The following is a 16,539-nucleotide window of genomic DNA, read 5'->3' as shown; positions in this document are numbered from 1 at the left end:
TTAATACCATTGGTTAACAAAAATCCATCAGTCTCAGATTTAAAATTAACAAGTGATCGAACATCAATTGCCATTTGCTTCCTGACATCACTCCTGAAAGGCCGAGCTCTAATTTTAAGGTTATGCCCCCTTGTTCCAGACTCTCCCAGCAGGGGAAATATTTACACTCTAGCTACACTATCAAATCCTTTAATCAACTTAAGCACGTCAATTAGATCACCCCTTAATCTTCTATACCCAAGGGAATACAACCTGTCCTCATAATTTAACCCTTTTAGCACCGGTATCATTCTGATGACTCTGCACTAAACCTGCTCCAAGGCCCATCTATCCTTCCTGAGGTGCGGTGCCCAGAACTGAATGCAGTACTCCAGGTGGGGGCTAACCAGAGCTCTGTACAGCAGTAGCATAACTTCCACTCCTTTGTATTCCAGCCAATGTTCCATTTAATTTTTTTTTGCGGGGGGGGGGGGGGGGGGTGGGGGGGGGGGGGGCGGGGCTGCGGCCCCTTTAAGGAGCTGGGCAGCCCATTCACAATACGGCACATGGGCGGTTTTCCCCATTTAACAGCCAGTGAGCTGGCTGCACGGGAGCTCCAAAGCGCTGTGCGGCCGCGCAGCTTGAACGGAAGATTGATTCCAACCCCCTTGAGATCAAGGCCAACATTCCACTACCCTTTTAAAAAGTGTTTTGTACCTGTCCACTAGCTTTCAGTGATTTCTGTATTGGGATCCCTATATCTCTCTGCTCCTCCACAGTTCCTAGTTTCTCATCATTTATAAAATACTCTGATCGATCTTTCTTGGGTCCAAACTGGATGACCTCATACTTCCCCACATTGAACTCCATCTGCCACAGCTTTGCCCACTCACTTAATCTATCAATGTCCCTTTGCAACTTTCTGCTCCCATCTACACTATTTACTGTTCACCTAATGTAGTGTGTACAACATAACTTAGAGAGGGGTATGTGGGGGTAGGGGTTTGTGGTGGTGAGGGATATGAGGAAGTTGTTGGAGATGGCTTAGTCAGTGACTGAGATCATGGGAGGAGAGAGGTGATGTAAGATCACAAGTTCGAGGGGGCAGCCATGAATATGGGAGAGAGTTTGCATGGAGGGGAGAGGCTGAGGGAGCACAAAAGGCAATGAATTGAAACTAGAGAGAGAGAGCAAGGGGGAGCCGAGATGGGGATTGAATTCATGGAGGATGAGTGATCACTCCACACAGAGGCTAAAGGTGAAATGGAGGGAGGATATCTCGACGAGAAGTTTAGGGTTGGACAAGGATGACTTTAAAGGTGAGACAAGAACTAGTATAGGGCGAGGTGCTTGAAGAAGGAGAAGGTGCCAAACGTAATGGTAAGAGTGGAATGTAAATGGTGAAGTAAATGTTTTTTGATTGCTTCGTGGAAAATAGACTTTGTTTCCTTACACTACAGGTTGATAAATAAATATTACTTGCACAAATAAATCTGTTTCTATAAACATGTTGATTTTTGAGTTCTCAGTATAAGCAAATAAAAAAGGCAATCGGTGTAACCATTTGGAATATATTACAGAATATAAAAGCTTTCACTTTGAAATGTGGCTTTTTATAATTCATTTGCCACACACGTACCAGGCTGTAAAGAACTCCTTGAATATAGTAACTTGTTTTTTCGGGAAACTTACCTCAGAGAAGTTGAAAGTTATGCTTTACCTCGTCTTTATAAAAAAATATATATTCTGGCCACTTTTACTGTCCTAAAAAAATGATTTCCCTGTCTTACTATGTATTTTAAAAAATCTACAAGTTGTATGTACAACTGCATACTGGGAGATGTGAAATCCTTATTTTCAGCCAATAAGTGATCAATATAGTTAAGGAAATAGGATGATGGCTGCTCATGCCTGATTCTCTGTTTTCATATGCCTTTAGCAGTTTCTCATGAGGGAAGTTTTTAACTGATTTATTACATAATCTACTATGAAAAGCTGTACCCAAAGTCCATTTCCAACTAAACTTGGCTAACATTTTTGTTTCCATTAAGAACAGCCAATGTGTCAGAGTAACCTTTCCATCGATTCTCTTAGTTTTACCATATGTGAAACAGCCAGTCCCCGGCCACATTAAATTATATTTCTGACACCATGTTGCGTTAAAAGGGGTGGCACTTTTAAACCGCTGCATCAAAACACACATTATAGTGCCAACTGTGCCCAAAGTTAGTGACAAAACTATTGCATGGGCACAAAAAGAATGAGTACTTTCCCCCCACGAAGACAGTACCACTTAAAATAATAGATAGAGAGAGAAAAAAATATGGTGACAGACACTGCACACTCACTTCCATCCGAAGGCCTGAAAATAGAAGGTAGTGCTGCACAGGAGGCAGCAGATAAATAAATGGGCCATTAACCAGAGTCCAAACAACTCACTCACTTTATGTTGCACACCGCCCACTTGTTGAATCCACCCACACAGCAAGGAAATGCCGACATCATCACTTTCATGCTGTTACTACTTTCTGTTTTTATTCCACATCACAAAGGCACAGAGAGAGAGAGAGAGAGAGACAGGCAGGAAGCAAGTAAACATATTCGAGGAATAAATTACTGCGTGCACTGTCGAGATTCCTCAAGGATTTGATCAACATTTGTGCACAAAAAAACTACACACCCTCCAACACCACAGAGCTGAGACAGCAGATCATCTGCACAAGAATCCAATGTCGAGCAGAAAGCCACTTACTGAGGAATGAGGAGCCAGCCTAATCCGATGGCACAATTTTTGTAAACATGCTGGACTTCTCAGAACTTGGAGCACTTCACATTGCCATGGATACAGCCAGCACAATCCTGCAGCAAACTCCTTCGGTTACACAACACAACAAAAAGAGAAGGGAGGGCCACCGCGGGGGTGGGAGTCGGTGCTGCAACGTAGCGTCCTCTTTGCTCGGGAGTGATGATAACCCAAGACAGGAAATGTCAGAACTGAGTCTGTGCAAAATGGTCGCTTTGACAGGCACTTTGTTTTAAAAAAACACACACACACAACACACCACACAAAAAGTTTCAGGTCCTGCCAATCGGACACCGTGAGTTCAGAGCAAGAGTTGAACCTGTGCCAAGATCAACAAGCACAGAATCCTGTGCAGCATTTCTCTCCCCCACCCCTGTTCACCAACCATTTATCCAACCGCTGGCTCACACCAGAATACACAAAACACCAGATGAAATCTCCCCACACCGAGTGACCCCTCTCACCCCAATAGGTTTGGGTTTAAAGCAGCTGTAGGAGTGCAAGCAAAGCTCAAACCATCAGAAACCAGCACCCACCGCAGGCCTGGACCAGTTCTCCCCACCTCCTCTCTTGCAAATCAACACACTTGGCCAGCAACAAAAAAAAAGATTTTTTTTTTAAAGTCAACATAATGTGTTACCGAATCTAGTTTTGCTTTGTCAGAAACAGGAGTGAATTCCCCAACTCAAAGCCAAAAATGGGTGATTTGTCATTGAAAGGTTTTACAAAACAAATTGATAGTCTTTCAATTTAATAATACATTTTTTACTATAGATAATCAACACCAATTAATTTGCTTTAATAATGCCATGGGCTATTGGCTCAAATAGACAAATGGCTTTTTAAAAAATTACTGAATAAACTTTAGGGCCCGGATTTTGCGCTCTCGATAACGGCGTACACTGTCGTAAGCCATCAGAAAGGCCCCCCCCCGGCCCCAGGTCTGGGTTTCAGCGCATGCGCTAAAACCCGGAACGTGTGATCTGTCAAGGTTCGCCTTGACGGATCTACCGCACCGACCCAAAACTCTGTTTGTCCAACTACTGCCCAGCAAATGCCCACGAAACGCTTTCACCAGCGCAAGGATCAATATAAATCTTAAATTAAAAATAAAAAAACAAAAAATCACGCACAAACATTTAAAATTCGTTTTTGTAAATTTTGGCCTGGATTAACATGTCCAAAATTATTTTTCAAAAAATTTAATTTTTATTGTATATGCTTTATTGAAGAGACTTTTAATTAAATTTGAAAATGGGAACATTTATTTTTTATTCCAGTTGTATAAATTATTTAATTATTTGGGGATTACTCATATGCTAATGGAGATTCCGTTCGTAAATGGAATCACATTAAGCATATTAGAAATCCTCCTTTCTGATTGGAGGACCGACTGGATTCCGAACCACCTGTGTCCCTGAGCCTTTACGCAGCCGTACGCCTGCGGGCCCAGGAGCCGAAGTCTCCGAAGCCCAAGAGCCTGCAGGTAGGTGCGGATTTTTTTTTTTTAATTGGGTCAGAGGCGTACGGTACACCTCCAACCCCAAATTCTGGGCCATTAGGTTTGAAAAAATATAATACATAACTTGGATAGCTCATTTTCTTAACTATAATTTTTCCAAATTCGTGTTACTGCCCCTATCAGACATGACAAAAGTTGACATTTAAAAAAATACAATTTAACCTCTTTAAAAAATGTGTGACATTACATAGTGCAAAATATGCTCTGATAATACAACACTCCTCGTTCACTGGCGAGCAAAGAGGGAGAGCAGCGCACTTCTCACAGACCTGCACTGAACCATATTTGTTTCACTTATTTGCATATCTGTTTCAGAATACTTCAGCCTGTCACACACACTTCCTGTCATACAGCATTCCTGTCCCCTGACTGCTACATGCTCAATGCTGCAGATGAAAATGGTCAACAATCAAAATTGTGTCTATGGACGTTATTAACTGCTTCACATGGGCCGATTGAAACTCATTTCCCGCAAGCTCCTTCAAAGAAAACTCCAGGATTCCTGCTCAAAATGAACTAAACAAGGATATTTGACACATCTAAAAAGTTCTTCCCCTCCCTGATGTGTTTAGTTTCCTCCTTGCTGCTAACAAAATGCTTGGCAAAGTGTAGTGTGTAGATCACATGCAGTGGGTACAACCATTAAGTTTGGCTCACTTAAAATAGCCTTTGGGTAATGTGCCAGCACCTTGCAATGCTTCCCTTATGGAATGGCAACAGGAGTGCGACAATTGACCATAGTCAGCTGTGGCTCAGTGGTAGCACTCACACCTCTGATCCGTCTTTCGGATGAGACGTTAAACAGAGGCCCCCATCTGCCCACTCAGGTGGACGTAAAAGTTCCCATGGCACTATATCAAAGAAGAGCAGGGGAGTTCTCCCCGGTGTCCTGGCCAATATTTATCCCTCAACCAACATCACTAAAACAGATTATCTGGTCATTATCTCATTGCTGTTTGTGGGATTCTGCTGTGCGCAAATTGGCTGCCGTGTTTCCTATATTACAACAGTGACTATACGTCAAGAGTACTTCATTAGCTGTAAAGCACTTTGGGACGTCCTGATGTCATGAAAGGTGCTATATAAATACAAGTCTTTTTCATTTTTTTTTTAGTATGTCTGCATTAGGTTGCAGAGGGGAACAAAAGCTCATCCAGAGTTCTTGCTGCTGACAGCTATCCAGGAACTTCTACTGATAAATGTGTGCATGCTTGTTGAGGACAGAACTGGGCTTGGATGTAATCCCTCTTAAAGCTAAGTGGCCTGGGGACACTCATTGTTGACAGACACAAAGAACAGCCACTTAGGTAAGATACTGGAGACTTAAGACAGTTGTGGAACTAAACTGCAGCAGGAGGTAATGTTGAATGAACCTCCGCAGCACCTTAGTTAGGCTGCAGTAGGAGTATTGTGTTTGTTTTTGGACATCCATTAAAGGACTGATATAAAAACAATGGAAAAGGTTCAGCGTAGATTCATGAACTGCACCGAAATTACAACACAGAAACAGGCTGTTTGGCCCAACCAGTCTGTGTTTGTGTTTATCCCCCACGTGAGCGTAGAATCATAGAAATTTACGGCACAGAAAGAGGCCATTCAGCCTATTGTGTCTGTGCCAGCCGTAAAAGAATTATTCAGCCTAATCCCACTTTCCAGCTCTTGGTCTGTAGCCTTGTAGGTTACGGCACTTTAAGTGCATATCCAAGTACTTTTTAAGTGTGATGAACGTTTCTGCCTCTATCACCCTTACAGGCAGTGAGTTCATTTACAATTACAAGTGAAATGCAGGGAACAGCACCAACCACTCTACATGGCCTTCTTTGATCTCACAAAGGCCTTCGACACTGTCAACCGTGAAGGATTATGGAGTGTCCTCCTCAAATTCGGCTGCTCTCAAAAGTTTGTCACCATCCTCCGCCTGCTTCACGACAACATGCAAGCCGTGATCCTGACCAACGGTTCCACCACAGACCCAATTCACGTACGGACCGGGCCCGGTCAAGCAAGGCTGTGTCATCGCACAAATGCTCTTCTTGATCTTCCTTGCTGCAATGCTCCATCTCACCCTCAGTAAGCTCCCCACTGGAGTGGAGCTAATTTACAGAACAAACGGGAAACTGTTCAACCTCCGCCGCCTCCAGTCCCGATCCAAGGTCATCCCATCCTCTGTCGTCGAATTACAGTATGCAGATGATGCTTGCGTCTGCGATCACTCGGAGGTCGAACTCCAAACCATCGTTAACACCTTCACCGAAGCGTACGAGAGCATGGGCCTTACACTAAACATCCGTAAGACAAAGGTCCTCTACCAACCTGCCCCCGCCACACAGTACGGCCCCCCGATTATCAAAATCCACGGCAAGGCCTTGGACAACGTGGACCACTTTCCATACCTCGGGAGCCTACTGTCAACAAGGGCAGACATCGACGACGAAGTCCAACACCGCCTTCAGTGTGCTAGTGCAGCCTTCGGTCGCCTGAGGAAGAGAGTGTTTGAAGACCAGGACCTCAAACCCGGCACTAAGCTCATGGTCTACAGAGCAGCAGTGATACCCGCACTGCTGTATGCCTCAGAGACATGGACCATGTACAGCAGGCACCTCAAAGCACTGGAGAGGTACCACCAATGCTGCCTCTGCAAGGTCCTGCAAATCCATAGGCAGGATAGGCGCACCAACGTCAGTGTTCTTGCTCAGGCCAACATCCCCAGCATCGAAGCTTTGACCACGCTCGATCAGCTCCGATGGAGCCCTCTCCAAATGCATTACCTCACGGTTCTCTGGATTGAATTTCATTTGCCACTTTTCTGCCCACCTAGCCAGGTCCCTCAATACCTCCTCTCTGGTGAAGAAGGCCCAGCAGCGCCTGTATTTCCTAAGGAGGCTGAAGGGATGTAACCTGTCACCCCTGATCCTCTCTAACTTTTACCGCTGCACAATAGAGAGCATCCTGACGAACTGTATCACAGTATGGTATGGCAGCTGTAGCTACTATGACCGGAAAGCCCTACAGCGGGTAGTCAAAACTGCCCAACGCATTACCGGCACCCGGCTACCGACCATAGAGCACATATACCAGAAACGCTGTTTACGGAGGTCACGGTCCATCATCAAAGACCCTACCCACCCCAGCCACAGTCTGTTCGCCCTACTGCCATCTGGGAGACGCTACAGATGCATTCGCACCCGTACGACCAGATTTAGGAACAGCTTCTTTCCCAGGGCTGTCATCCTACTGAACTCTACAAATAAACTCTAAAGCCTGCACATCTGCCAATGCACTTTATTATGGTTATGTTTATGTTAATGTATTACAAGCCAAATGTATGTTGAATGTTTAAATGTCTTAATCTAAATGTACACTCTCGGGAGCCGCAAGCCCACATTTCGTTGTACTGCACTTGTGCACTAACAATGACAATAAAGTTGATTATGATTATATCTTCCTGCAGTTTACAGATTTCTTCCTCACTATCAACCACACGGCCAATTTTTGTATAATCTGCAAACTTCTTAATCATGCCCCCTAAATTGAAGTCCAGGTCATTGATATATATTACAAAAAGCAAGGGACCTAGTACTGAGCCCTGCGGAACCCCACTGGAAACAGCCTTCCAGTCACAAAAACACCCATCGACCATTACCCTCTGCTTCCTGCCACTGAACCAATTTTGGATCCAACTTGCCACTTTCCCTTGGACCCCATGGGCTTTTACTTTTCTGACCAGTCTGCCATGTGGGAACTTGTCTAAAGACTAGGGTGAGGAGACATAAATATAAGATTAATTACTTAGTAAAGTACTTAGAGCAGGAGTCCAAATCGCATGTTTCCACCCCGTTCTCACATCCCTTCATTTCCCATTCCTTCAATCGTCTATCTAACCTATTCTTTAATGTTGGCATAGTCTCTGGTTCTATCACTAACTCTGGTAGAGCATTCCACAGCCTCAAAACCCTCTGTGTAAAAAAGTTTCTGCTGCCCTCTATCCTAAGTACTTTACATTTAATTTTATATTTATGTCTCCTCACTCTAGACCCCTCAATCACTGGAAAAGAGTCTATTCCTATCTTTTCTGTGCCTTCATAATTTTAAACACCTCTATCAAATCACCCTGCCTTCTTCTCTGCTCCAACAAAAACAGCCAAAACAGACAGTTAAGGGTTACAGTTAAGAGAGACTTGAGAAGTTGGCATTTTTTTAAACTAGAGCTGTGAAGGTTAAGGGGTAACCTTATAGAGATCTTCAAGATTATGATAAGGTAAATAGTGATAGATTGTTTCTGCTAATTAGCAAGATGGAAATATGAAGGCATAAATAATATGATATTCACAAAAAAGGGAAGGTTGGATAAAGGTCTTTACGCAGAGGGTGGTTGGAATGTGAAATTCACTGCTACAAATCATCGTTGAAACAAAGTCCATTAATTCTTTTAAAAGGGATTTAGATATGTAGATGAAGACAGGAATATTACAGGATATGAAGAGCAAAACAGGAAAGTTGGATTAGACTTGGTGGCTCGTGTGGAGAAAAACATTGGCACACTGAATGACCTATTTTTGTGCTGGAACGTTCTATGATTCATGGTTTTCAGGAAAGGGAGAAACCAGGGACAAATTTAAAAAAAATAAAAGTTGCTGTAAGTTCTGTTTAGTTAAATCTGGATAGACAAATTGGAGTATTTCTTTGACAGTTTTCACAGACTGAAGATTTTTAACTCATTGTCTTGAGTTGGATTTGAATTCACTGAGCCAGGGCGGACATTGGTAACTATTACCTTTACCAGGTAACACCATATCACCTGTTAATCGGATGGCCCAGCTCCATCCCCTATTTTGAGTGTCCTCGGTTGCAGGTATGTTTTATTTTCTCCCTGATCTTAGACACGTTTTTTTCCTCTTCGCCTTCACTTCCCAACCGTAGGTTCACCTTTTTGGTTTTACCGACCAGAAACATTTGCTTACAGATTATTTATCTTCTCTGATTTGCCCGCTAAAACCCCAGCCTCTCAACCTTCGAGTCCCTGCTCTCAACCAATCCACAATATTGCCTCATTGACTTCAAGAAGCTCCCACAGGCCATCCTTTCTCCCCTAGCTACCACTTATAATAGGGTGACTGATGTGCCATCAATAACTCAAGGACAAGAAGTTAAAGGATTCAACTGAAGGCTTTTAATCGCTAAGAACATTGCACGCCATTCCACATCGGATTCGTCTGGCAGAATGACTCATACAGCTCTTGAGACCTTTATATGACAAAAGACAGGGGCGGAGCCAATACACACAATAGGGGAAAAGGGGGCGGTACACACAATACAATGCAGGTAAAACACAGGGGCTGATGAAGACATATATTTCATCACAGTGACCATATTTTCTAATCCAAATCCGGGGACACACAGGGTGGGAGCACAGCAAAGTAGCCAGGGCAGAAAATGTAGATTACACAGCATAGTAAAGCAACATTTTTTAGCAGCCTACATTTTAACAGTTGCACATTTACATTACAAATGCAAAACAAATGCGCATATGTGGTGGTCTGCACAGAGTGATCTTAAACAGAGTACACTTACAGAGTGTTAAACCTGGGAATTTGGAGAGAGTGGGAATTCGGAGCAGAGGGGGAAGGAAGTGCTGCTTTTGCCTTCACAGAACAGCAGGTAGATGATTGGCTGGTGAGTATTACAAAAAAAATTTTCTCTAAGCTAGGCAGTGGTTTAAACTAAGAGCTGGGGAACTATATTTATTAAACTAGCTGGGGGGGGGCCCGGCACTTTCTAGGCTTTTTTGTAGAACGGCAGTTTACAGGGCCGCGAGCGGTTGGCAGCCGGCCGCTGCCGCTCCCCCGCTCTGTGTCTCGGGCCGAGCGGTTGGCAGGCCCGGTCCAGCCCGAGTGAGCCCAACTCACCTCCCGCTCCGGCAGGCCGGCAGCGGGATACTGTGCCGGAGCCGCAAGGTGGGGTTTCGTTGTGCTGGTGCTGTCGCTGTCGGTATGAAAAAAATGGCGGCGACGTTTCGGGAGGCTGCAGGATTAGGCCCGCCCACACACGGAATGAAACGCCCCCGTGATGCACCGATTGGTCAACCATCAGGTCACTGAACTGTAGGATTGGTCAACCATCACGTCACTCAACGCTAATGAGCGGTAGATTGGTCAACCGCTAATGAGCGGATTTTTGAACGTTTTTTGTATACTGTCCGAACAATCTTTGTCTGACCAAAAAGTAAATATGCCTATGACACTCCCCTGATCATCAGCTTTCTTTTGATACAACATATGTGTAGGTACGCTCTATAACTTTTGAGTGTATAGCGGACAGACAGACAGACATACATACAGACAGACACCACTATCCTTTTTTTATATATATACTAGCTGGAGTGCCCGGCGGTGCCGAGGCTTTTTCGAGGGCATGTTGTTGTTGGAAGAGAGAGAGAGAGCGACTGGGGGGAAGAGAGAGAGAGACGGGGGAGAAGAGAGAGAGACGGGGGGGGAAGGTGGCCTGATTGACCCCTGCGAAGGAAGAAGGTAAGCTCTCCCTCCCTGTCCCACCCCTCACTCTTTCCCTCCCTCACCCTCTCTCCCTCCCCCGTCTCTCCCTGCTTTACTCTCTCTCCCTCCCTCCCCCTCTCCTCACCCTCTCCCTCCCTCCCCCTCTCCTCACCCTCTCCCTCCCTCACCCTCTCCCTCCCCCTGTCTCTCCCTGCTTTACTCTCTCCCTCCCTCCCCCCCCCTGCCCTCTCCCTCCCTCCCCCTCTCCTCACCCTCCCTCCCCCCTCCTCCACCCTCTTTCTCCCCTCTCCCTCCCTGCCCCTCTCCTCTCCCTCCCTCCCCCTCCCCTCTCCTCTCCCTCTCCTCCCTCCCTATTTCTCTCTCTCTCTGACGTCTGTCCTGTTGACTGTTCCCCTCTGCCGCTCTCGGTTTTTCTGCCGTTTTTTTGTCTCCGAGCTCGCCGGCCGCTCAGGCTCTGTATCGAAATCATCTTGGCGCCGGTGCCCGATTTTGCTACACCAGGCCCCGCCGTCCGCTCCGCTCTCCGAGCCAAGGTAAGAGCCGGGCTCCGGCCACACACCCACACCGCCAGGATCAGCACCTGGGGAACCTGCCCGCCGCCCAATGTGAACAACAAACACCCTCCTCACCTGTCACGGAGTTGAAGTCTCCGGAAAGCGGCCACGGTGCCCCGGGCCTCTTCCCCCGCGCATTCGGGCCGCGCGGGGAAGAGAGAGAGAGACGGGGGGAGAGTGAGACGCCACCGCGCACCTGCTCCACGGAGCTCCGTGCCGCCACCGCCGCACCAGCCTTTACTAAGATGGCGGCGGTAGCGACGCTCGGCTCAGGCCCGCCCCTCCAGCCTTCACAAAGATGGCGGCGATCGCGGGCCGCTTGTTGACCGGGACGGGAGGTGCCTAGCTCGGGCGTGGGTGCGGAGGAGAGGCCCAGGCTTCGAGGCCTACAAAAACGGTGAAAGGTAGGAAAATTAGAGGTTAGAGAAAAGATGTACAAATTAATTAACTTTTTAAAAAAACAATTTGTGTTTTAAAAGCAACTTTTTTTTGCTGGAAATGTACATTTGAAAAGAAACACGCAGAAAGCGGGAAAGAGAAATGAAGAGTTTGGAATCAAGATGGCGGCCACTCACCTCATTTCAGAACGATAAGGCCCGCCCACACATGCACCGATTGGTCAACCGTCATGTCACCGAAGCGTAGGATTGGTCAATTGTCCTGTCACTCGACTGTAGGAGGGCCCGCCCGCACGCGCGACGAACCCGCCCCCGCGATGCAGCGATTGGTCGACCGTACGATTGGTCGACCTCGACGACACTCGATGCTAATGAGCGGATAATGAGCAGAATTTTGAACGTTTTTTGGGTACCGCGGGCGCAATTTGTGTCTCGCCGAAACGTAAATACACTTATGACCATTCTGGAATCGTAAGCTTTCTTTTGATGTAACGCACGTGTAGGTACGCTCTATAACTTTAGAGTGTATAGCCGGACAGACAGACAGACAGACGGAAGGACAGACAGACAGATCGGCCGCTTTATATATATAGATATAAACTGGAGTGCCCGGCGGTGCCGAGGGTTTTTTGAGGGCATGTTGTTGTTGGAAGAGAGAGAGAGCGACTGGGGGGGGGAAGAGAGAGAGCGACTGGGGGGAAGAAAGAGCGAGCGACTGGGGGGAAACAGAGCGAGCGACTGGGGGGAAGAGAGAGAGAGCGACTGGGGGGGAAGAGAGAGAGAGAGGGAGAGAGAGAGGGAGAGAGAGAGAGAGGGAGAGAGAGAGGGAGAGAGAGACAGAGAGAGAGAGGGAGAGAGCGACCGAGACAGAGGGAAGGAGAGAGAGGGAAGGAGAGAAAGGGGAAAGTGGTGGGGGGGAAAGTGGTGGGGGGGAAAGTGGTGGGGGGAAAGGGGTGGGGGAAAGGGGTGGGAAAGGGGTGGGGGGGAAAGGGGCGGGGGGGAAGGGGCGGGGGGGAAGGGGCGGGGGGAAAGGGGCGGGGGGGAAAGGGGCGGGGGGGAAAGGGGCGGGGGGGAAAGGGGCGGGGGGAAGGGGCGGGGGAAAGGGATGGGGGAAAGGGTGGGGTGGAAAGGGGTGGTGGAAAGGGTTGGGGGAAAGGGTGGGGGGAAAAGGGTGGGGGGGAAAGAGTGGGGGGGGAAGGGGGCGGGGGAAAGGGGTGGGGGGGAAAGGGGGAGGGGGGAAGAAGGGGGGAGGGGGGAAGGGGGGGAGGGGGGAAGAGGGGGGGAAGGGGGGAGGGGAAGAAGGGGGGAGGGGGAGGGAGGGGGATGGGGAGAGGGGTGGGGTGGAAAGGGGTGGTGGAAGGGTTGGGGGAAAGGGTGGGGGGGAAAAGGGTGGGGGGAAAGGGGTGGGGGAAAGGGGGGGGGAAAGGGGGGAGGGGGAAGAAGAGTGAGGGGGAAGAAGGGGGAGGGGGGAAGGGGGGAGGGGGGGAAGAAGGGGGGGAGAGGAGGAGAGGGAGGGGGGAGAGGGGAGGGGGAGACAGAGAGACAGAGGGAAGGAGAGAGAGAGGGCGAGTCCCCAGCCCGCGGCCGCAAATGTAGCTGGGACCGGGCGTGAGCCGGCTTGAGGCTGTGAGAGAGGGCCGGGGCCCGGTTGTTGGGGTAACCCTTCCCCCCGCTTCCCGCCCTCCCGAGCCCCACCCTCCCGAGCATCGGCCAGCCCCGCCCTCCCGAGCACCGGACCCCCCGCCCTCCCGAGCATCGGCCCCCCGCCTGAGCCGGCTTCAAGACCGCCGAATACGCTGGGCCTGCGCGCCGCGCGGGGAGAGAGAGAGAGAGAGAGAGACACCGCCGCTCAACGGAGCGGGCTCTGTGGGTGTGGGGGAGAAGTAGAAACATCGATATCAGCTTCTAGTCGTTGACACCAGTCACTTACCGCAGCTTCCAGTCGTTGGCAGCAGTCACTTCATTTATAGAAAACCCTCCGCCCCCCCAAGCCCCGGGAGGGGGCTTTAGACCGCCGATTGCGGCTGGGCCTGCGGCGTAGTAGAGGGAGGGAAAGCCCAAGTCCCCGGGCAGCAAAAAAAGAGGGTGAAAGATAGGAAAATTAATCAGCTTACAAAAAGTCTTTAGAAATTAATTTACTTTCTTTAAAAACTATTTAATTGTGTACAGAAAGTGGGGGGAAAAAAATCAATTTATGAATCAAGATGGCTGACACTCACCTCAGTTCAGAATGATTAGGCCCGCCCACACACGCACCAATTGGTCAACCGTCAGGTCACTGAACTGTAGGATTGGTCAATCGTCACGTCACTCGACTCTAGGATGGCCCGCCCGTACGCGCAATGAACCCACCCCCGTGACGCAGCGACTGGTCGACCGTCGCGTCACTTGACTGTACGATTGGTCAACCTTCACGTCGCTCGATGCTAATGAGCGGATAATGAGCGGAATTTTGAACGTTTTTTGTCTACCGTCGGCACAATTTTTGTCTGACCAAAAAGTAAATATGCTTATGACCATTCCGGAATCGTAAGCTTTCTTTTGATGTAACACATGTGTAGGTACGCTCTATAACTTTTGAATGTATAGAGGACAGACGGAAGGACAGACAGACATTTTATATATATATATATAAGATGAATAACTCAACTAGATAAACTAATTAATTAATATAACTATAAATAATCGTTTGAATAAAAACTTTACCTAATTAAATTAATTCAGGCTATCAATAAGCAAATAAATAAAAAAGACTAGAGATGGCAGGGCAGGCTATGTGTCGGGACTATAGTACATGGGGGTTTGTGGATGGCGAGTGTCCTGGATTCCCACATCTGCAGGCAATGTCTCTGCCTTCAGTCACTCCGGCTCAGAATCATTGAGCTGGAGTGTGAGTTAGACACACTCCAAAACATAAGGCGGAGGAAGAATTTCTGGACAGTTTTATCCAGAATACAGTCACACCCTAGAAGAAAGCACAGGTTCAGGAAAGGGAGGGTGTGACTGTTAGGGAGCCGGGTAGCGGGGATTTAGGAGAGGTTGAGGAGGAGGTCCCACAGATACTGGTCCTGTCCAACAGGTGCGGTATACTCGCTACTGGTGAGGACAAGGAGAAAGACTGTGGGGAGGTCAGCCACAATGCAGACCAAGGTACCGTGGCTCAGAAGGCTGTCCAAGGCGCAGCGGGGTGGGGGGGGGGGTGGGTGGAGAGCAGAATAGAGGTGTGGTAATTATAGGGGATTCTATAATTAGGGGATAGATAACGTTCTCTGCAGCCACGAACGAGAATCGCGAAGGGTGTGTTGTCTACGCGGTGCCGGGGTTAAGGATATCTCGAGGCAGCTGGAGAGGAATTTGAAAAGGGGGGAGTAAATCCAGTTGTTGTGGTCCGTGTCGGAGCAAACAACATAGGTAGGAACAGGGAGGAAGTCCTGCTAAGGGAGTATCAGGAGCTAAATTAAAAAGCAGGCTAGAGGGTAATAATCTCTGGATTATTGCCCGAGCCACATGCAAATTGGCATAGAAATAAACAGTCAGATCAGGAGAATTAACACGTGGCTAAAGGGCTGGTGTGGGAAAGAGGGGTTCCTTTTCATGGGACACTGGCACCAGTACTGGGACAGGAAGGAGCTGTACCGATGGGACGGGCTCCGCCTGAACTGGGATGGGACCAGTGTCCTAGCAGAAAGGGTAAATAGAGAGGTGGCAAGGGATCTACAAGAAATTAAACTAGCCTAAATATAAACAGAACAGGAGAGGAGAGCATAGGAAAGAATAAAGTAAGGAGGGACATTGAGGGCCAGGCAATAAAGAGAGTTATAGAACAGGAGTGTAAAAAGGTTAACAATAAAGTGAGAGGAACTGCTATTAAAAATGCATTAAACTGTCTGTACAACAATACACACAGTGTCCATAATAAAACAGGGGAGCTGGAGGCAATAATACATTGCGAGGAACCAGATGTCCTGGGGATTACTAAGACATGGCTACAGAAAAATCAGGACTGGCAATTAAACATTGCAGGGTATAACATATTTAGAAAAGATAGAGAGGGAAAAAGGGGAGGTGGAGTAGCTGTACTTATTAGGGATAATATAATGGCAGTAGAAAAAAGTGACGCAGCTATCAGCAAGACAAAAATAGAACCCATGTGGATAGAGATAAAAGATAATAAAGGATCAATCACACTAATAGGGGTAGTCTACAGACCAACTAATAGTGGAAGGGAGGGGGAGGAAGAAATATGCAAACACATTAGGGAAATGAGTAAAAAACATAGAATAATAATCATGGGGGATTTCAACTACCCTGACATTAATTGGCCAGAAGAGGTAGATAAAGGGGATAAGGGAATGGAGTTCCTACAATGTGTACAGGCTCCTTTCTAACCCAATATGTAAGAAGCCCAACAAGGGAGGGTTCGCTATTGGATCTAGTAATGGGGATTGAGCCAGAGCAGATAAAAGAAGTGAAAGTAGGGAAACATCTAGGCAAGAGTGACTATAATATAATATGCTTTAAGATGATAATTGAGAAGGACATAAGTATGACGAAGTCCAGGGTAATAGATTGGAGAAAAGCCCATTTTTGCAGGGCTGAGAATAGAACTTGGGAAAATAAAATGGACAACAATATTGGCAAACAATGTAGAACAGAAGTGGGAAATATTTAAAATGGTGTTCAACAGACGCCGGGAAAAATATATTCCGCTAAAAAACAAGAACAAGCTAAACACAAATGAGACACCATGGATGAATAAAGACATGTGAAA

The 16,539-nt window shown here is 47.4% G+C and overlaps 1 protein-coding gene across 10 annotated transcripts in view; it reads right to left on the bottom strand.

The window, feature by feature from the left end:
- LOC147106041 (ataxin-7-like protein 1) overlaps positions 1-16,539 on the bottom strand; it is a 371,841-nt gene that overhangs the window by 215,318 nt on the left and 139,984 nt on the right. The window contains exon 1 of one of the 10 annotated variants that reach the window (XM_086008730.1): positions 2,732-2,985. The exons of 8 other annotated variants lie outside the window; for them this stretch is intronic. The gene's annotated coding sequence lies outside the window, so the exon portion shown is untranslated. Of the gene's footprint in view, positions 1-2,731; positions 2,986-16,539 lie in introns of those variants that run through there. One more of the 10 variants, XM_086008733.1, reaches the window with a different exon arrangement.

Source organism: Somniosus microcephalus, chromosome 16 (genome assembly GCF_052327205.1).
Source record: "Somniosus microcephalus isolate GS21.2 chromosome 16, FLI_Smic_1.0, whole genome shotgun sequence".
Taxonomy (NCBI): domain Eukaryota; kingdom Metazoa; phylum Chordata; class Chondrichthyes; order Squaliformes; family Somniosidae; genus Somniosus; species Somniosus microcephalus.
This window is presented reverse-complemented; position numbering and strand designations above follow the sequence as displayed.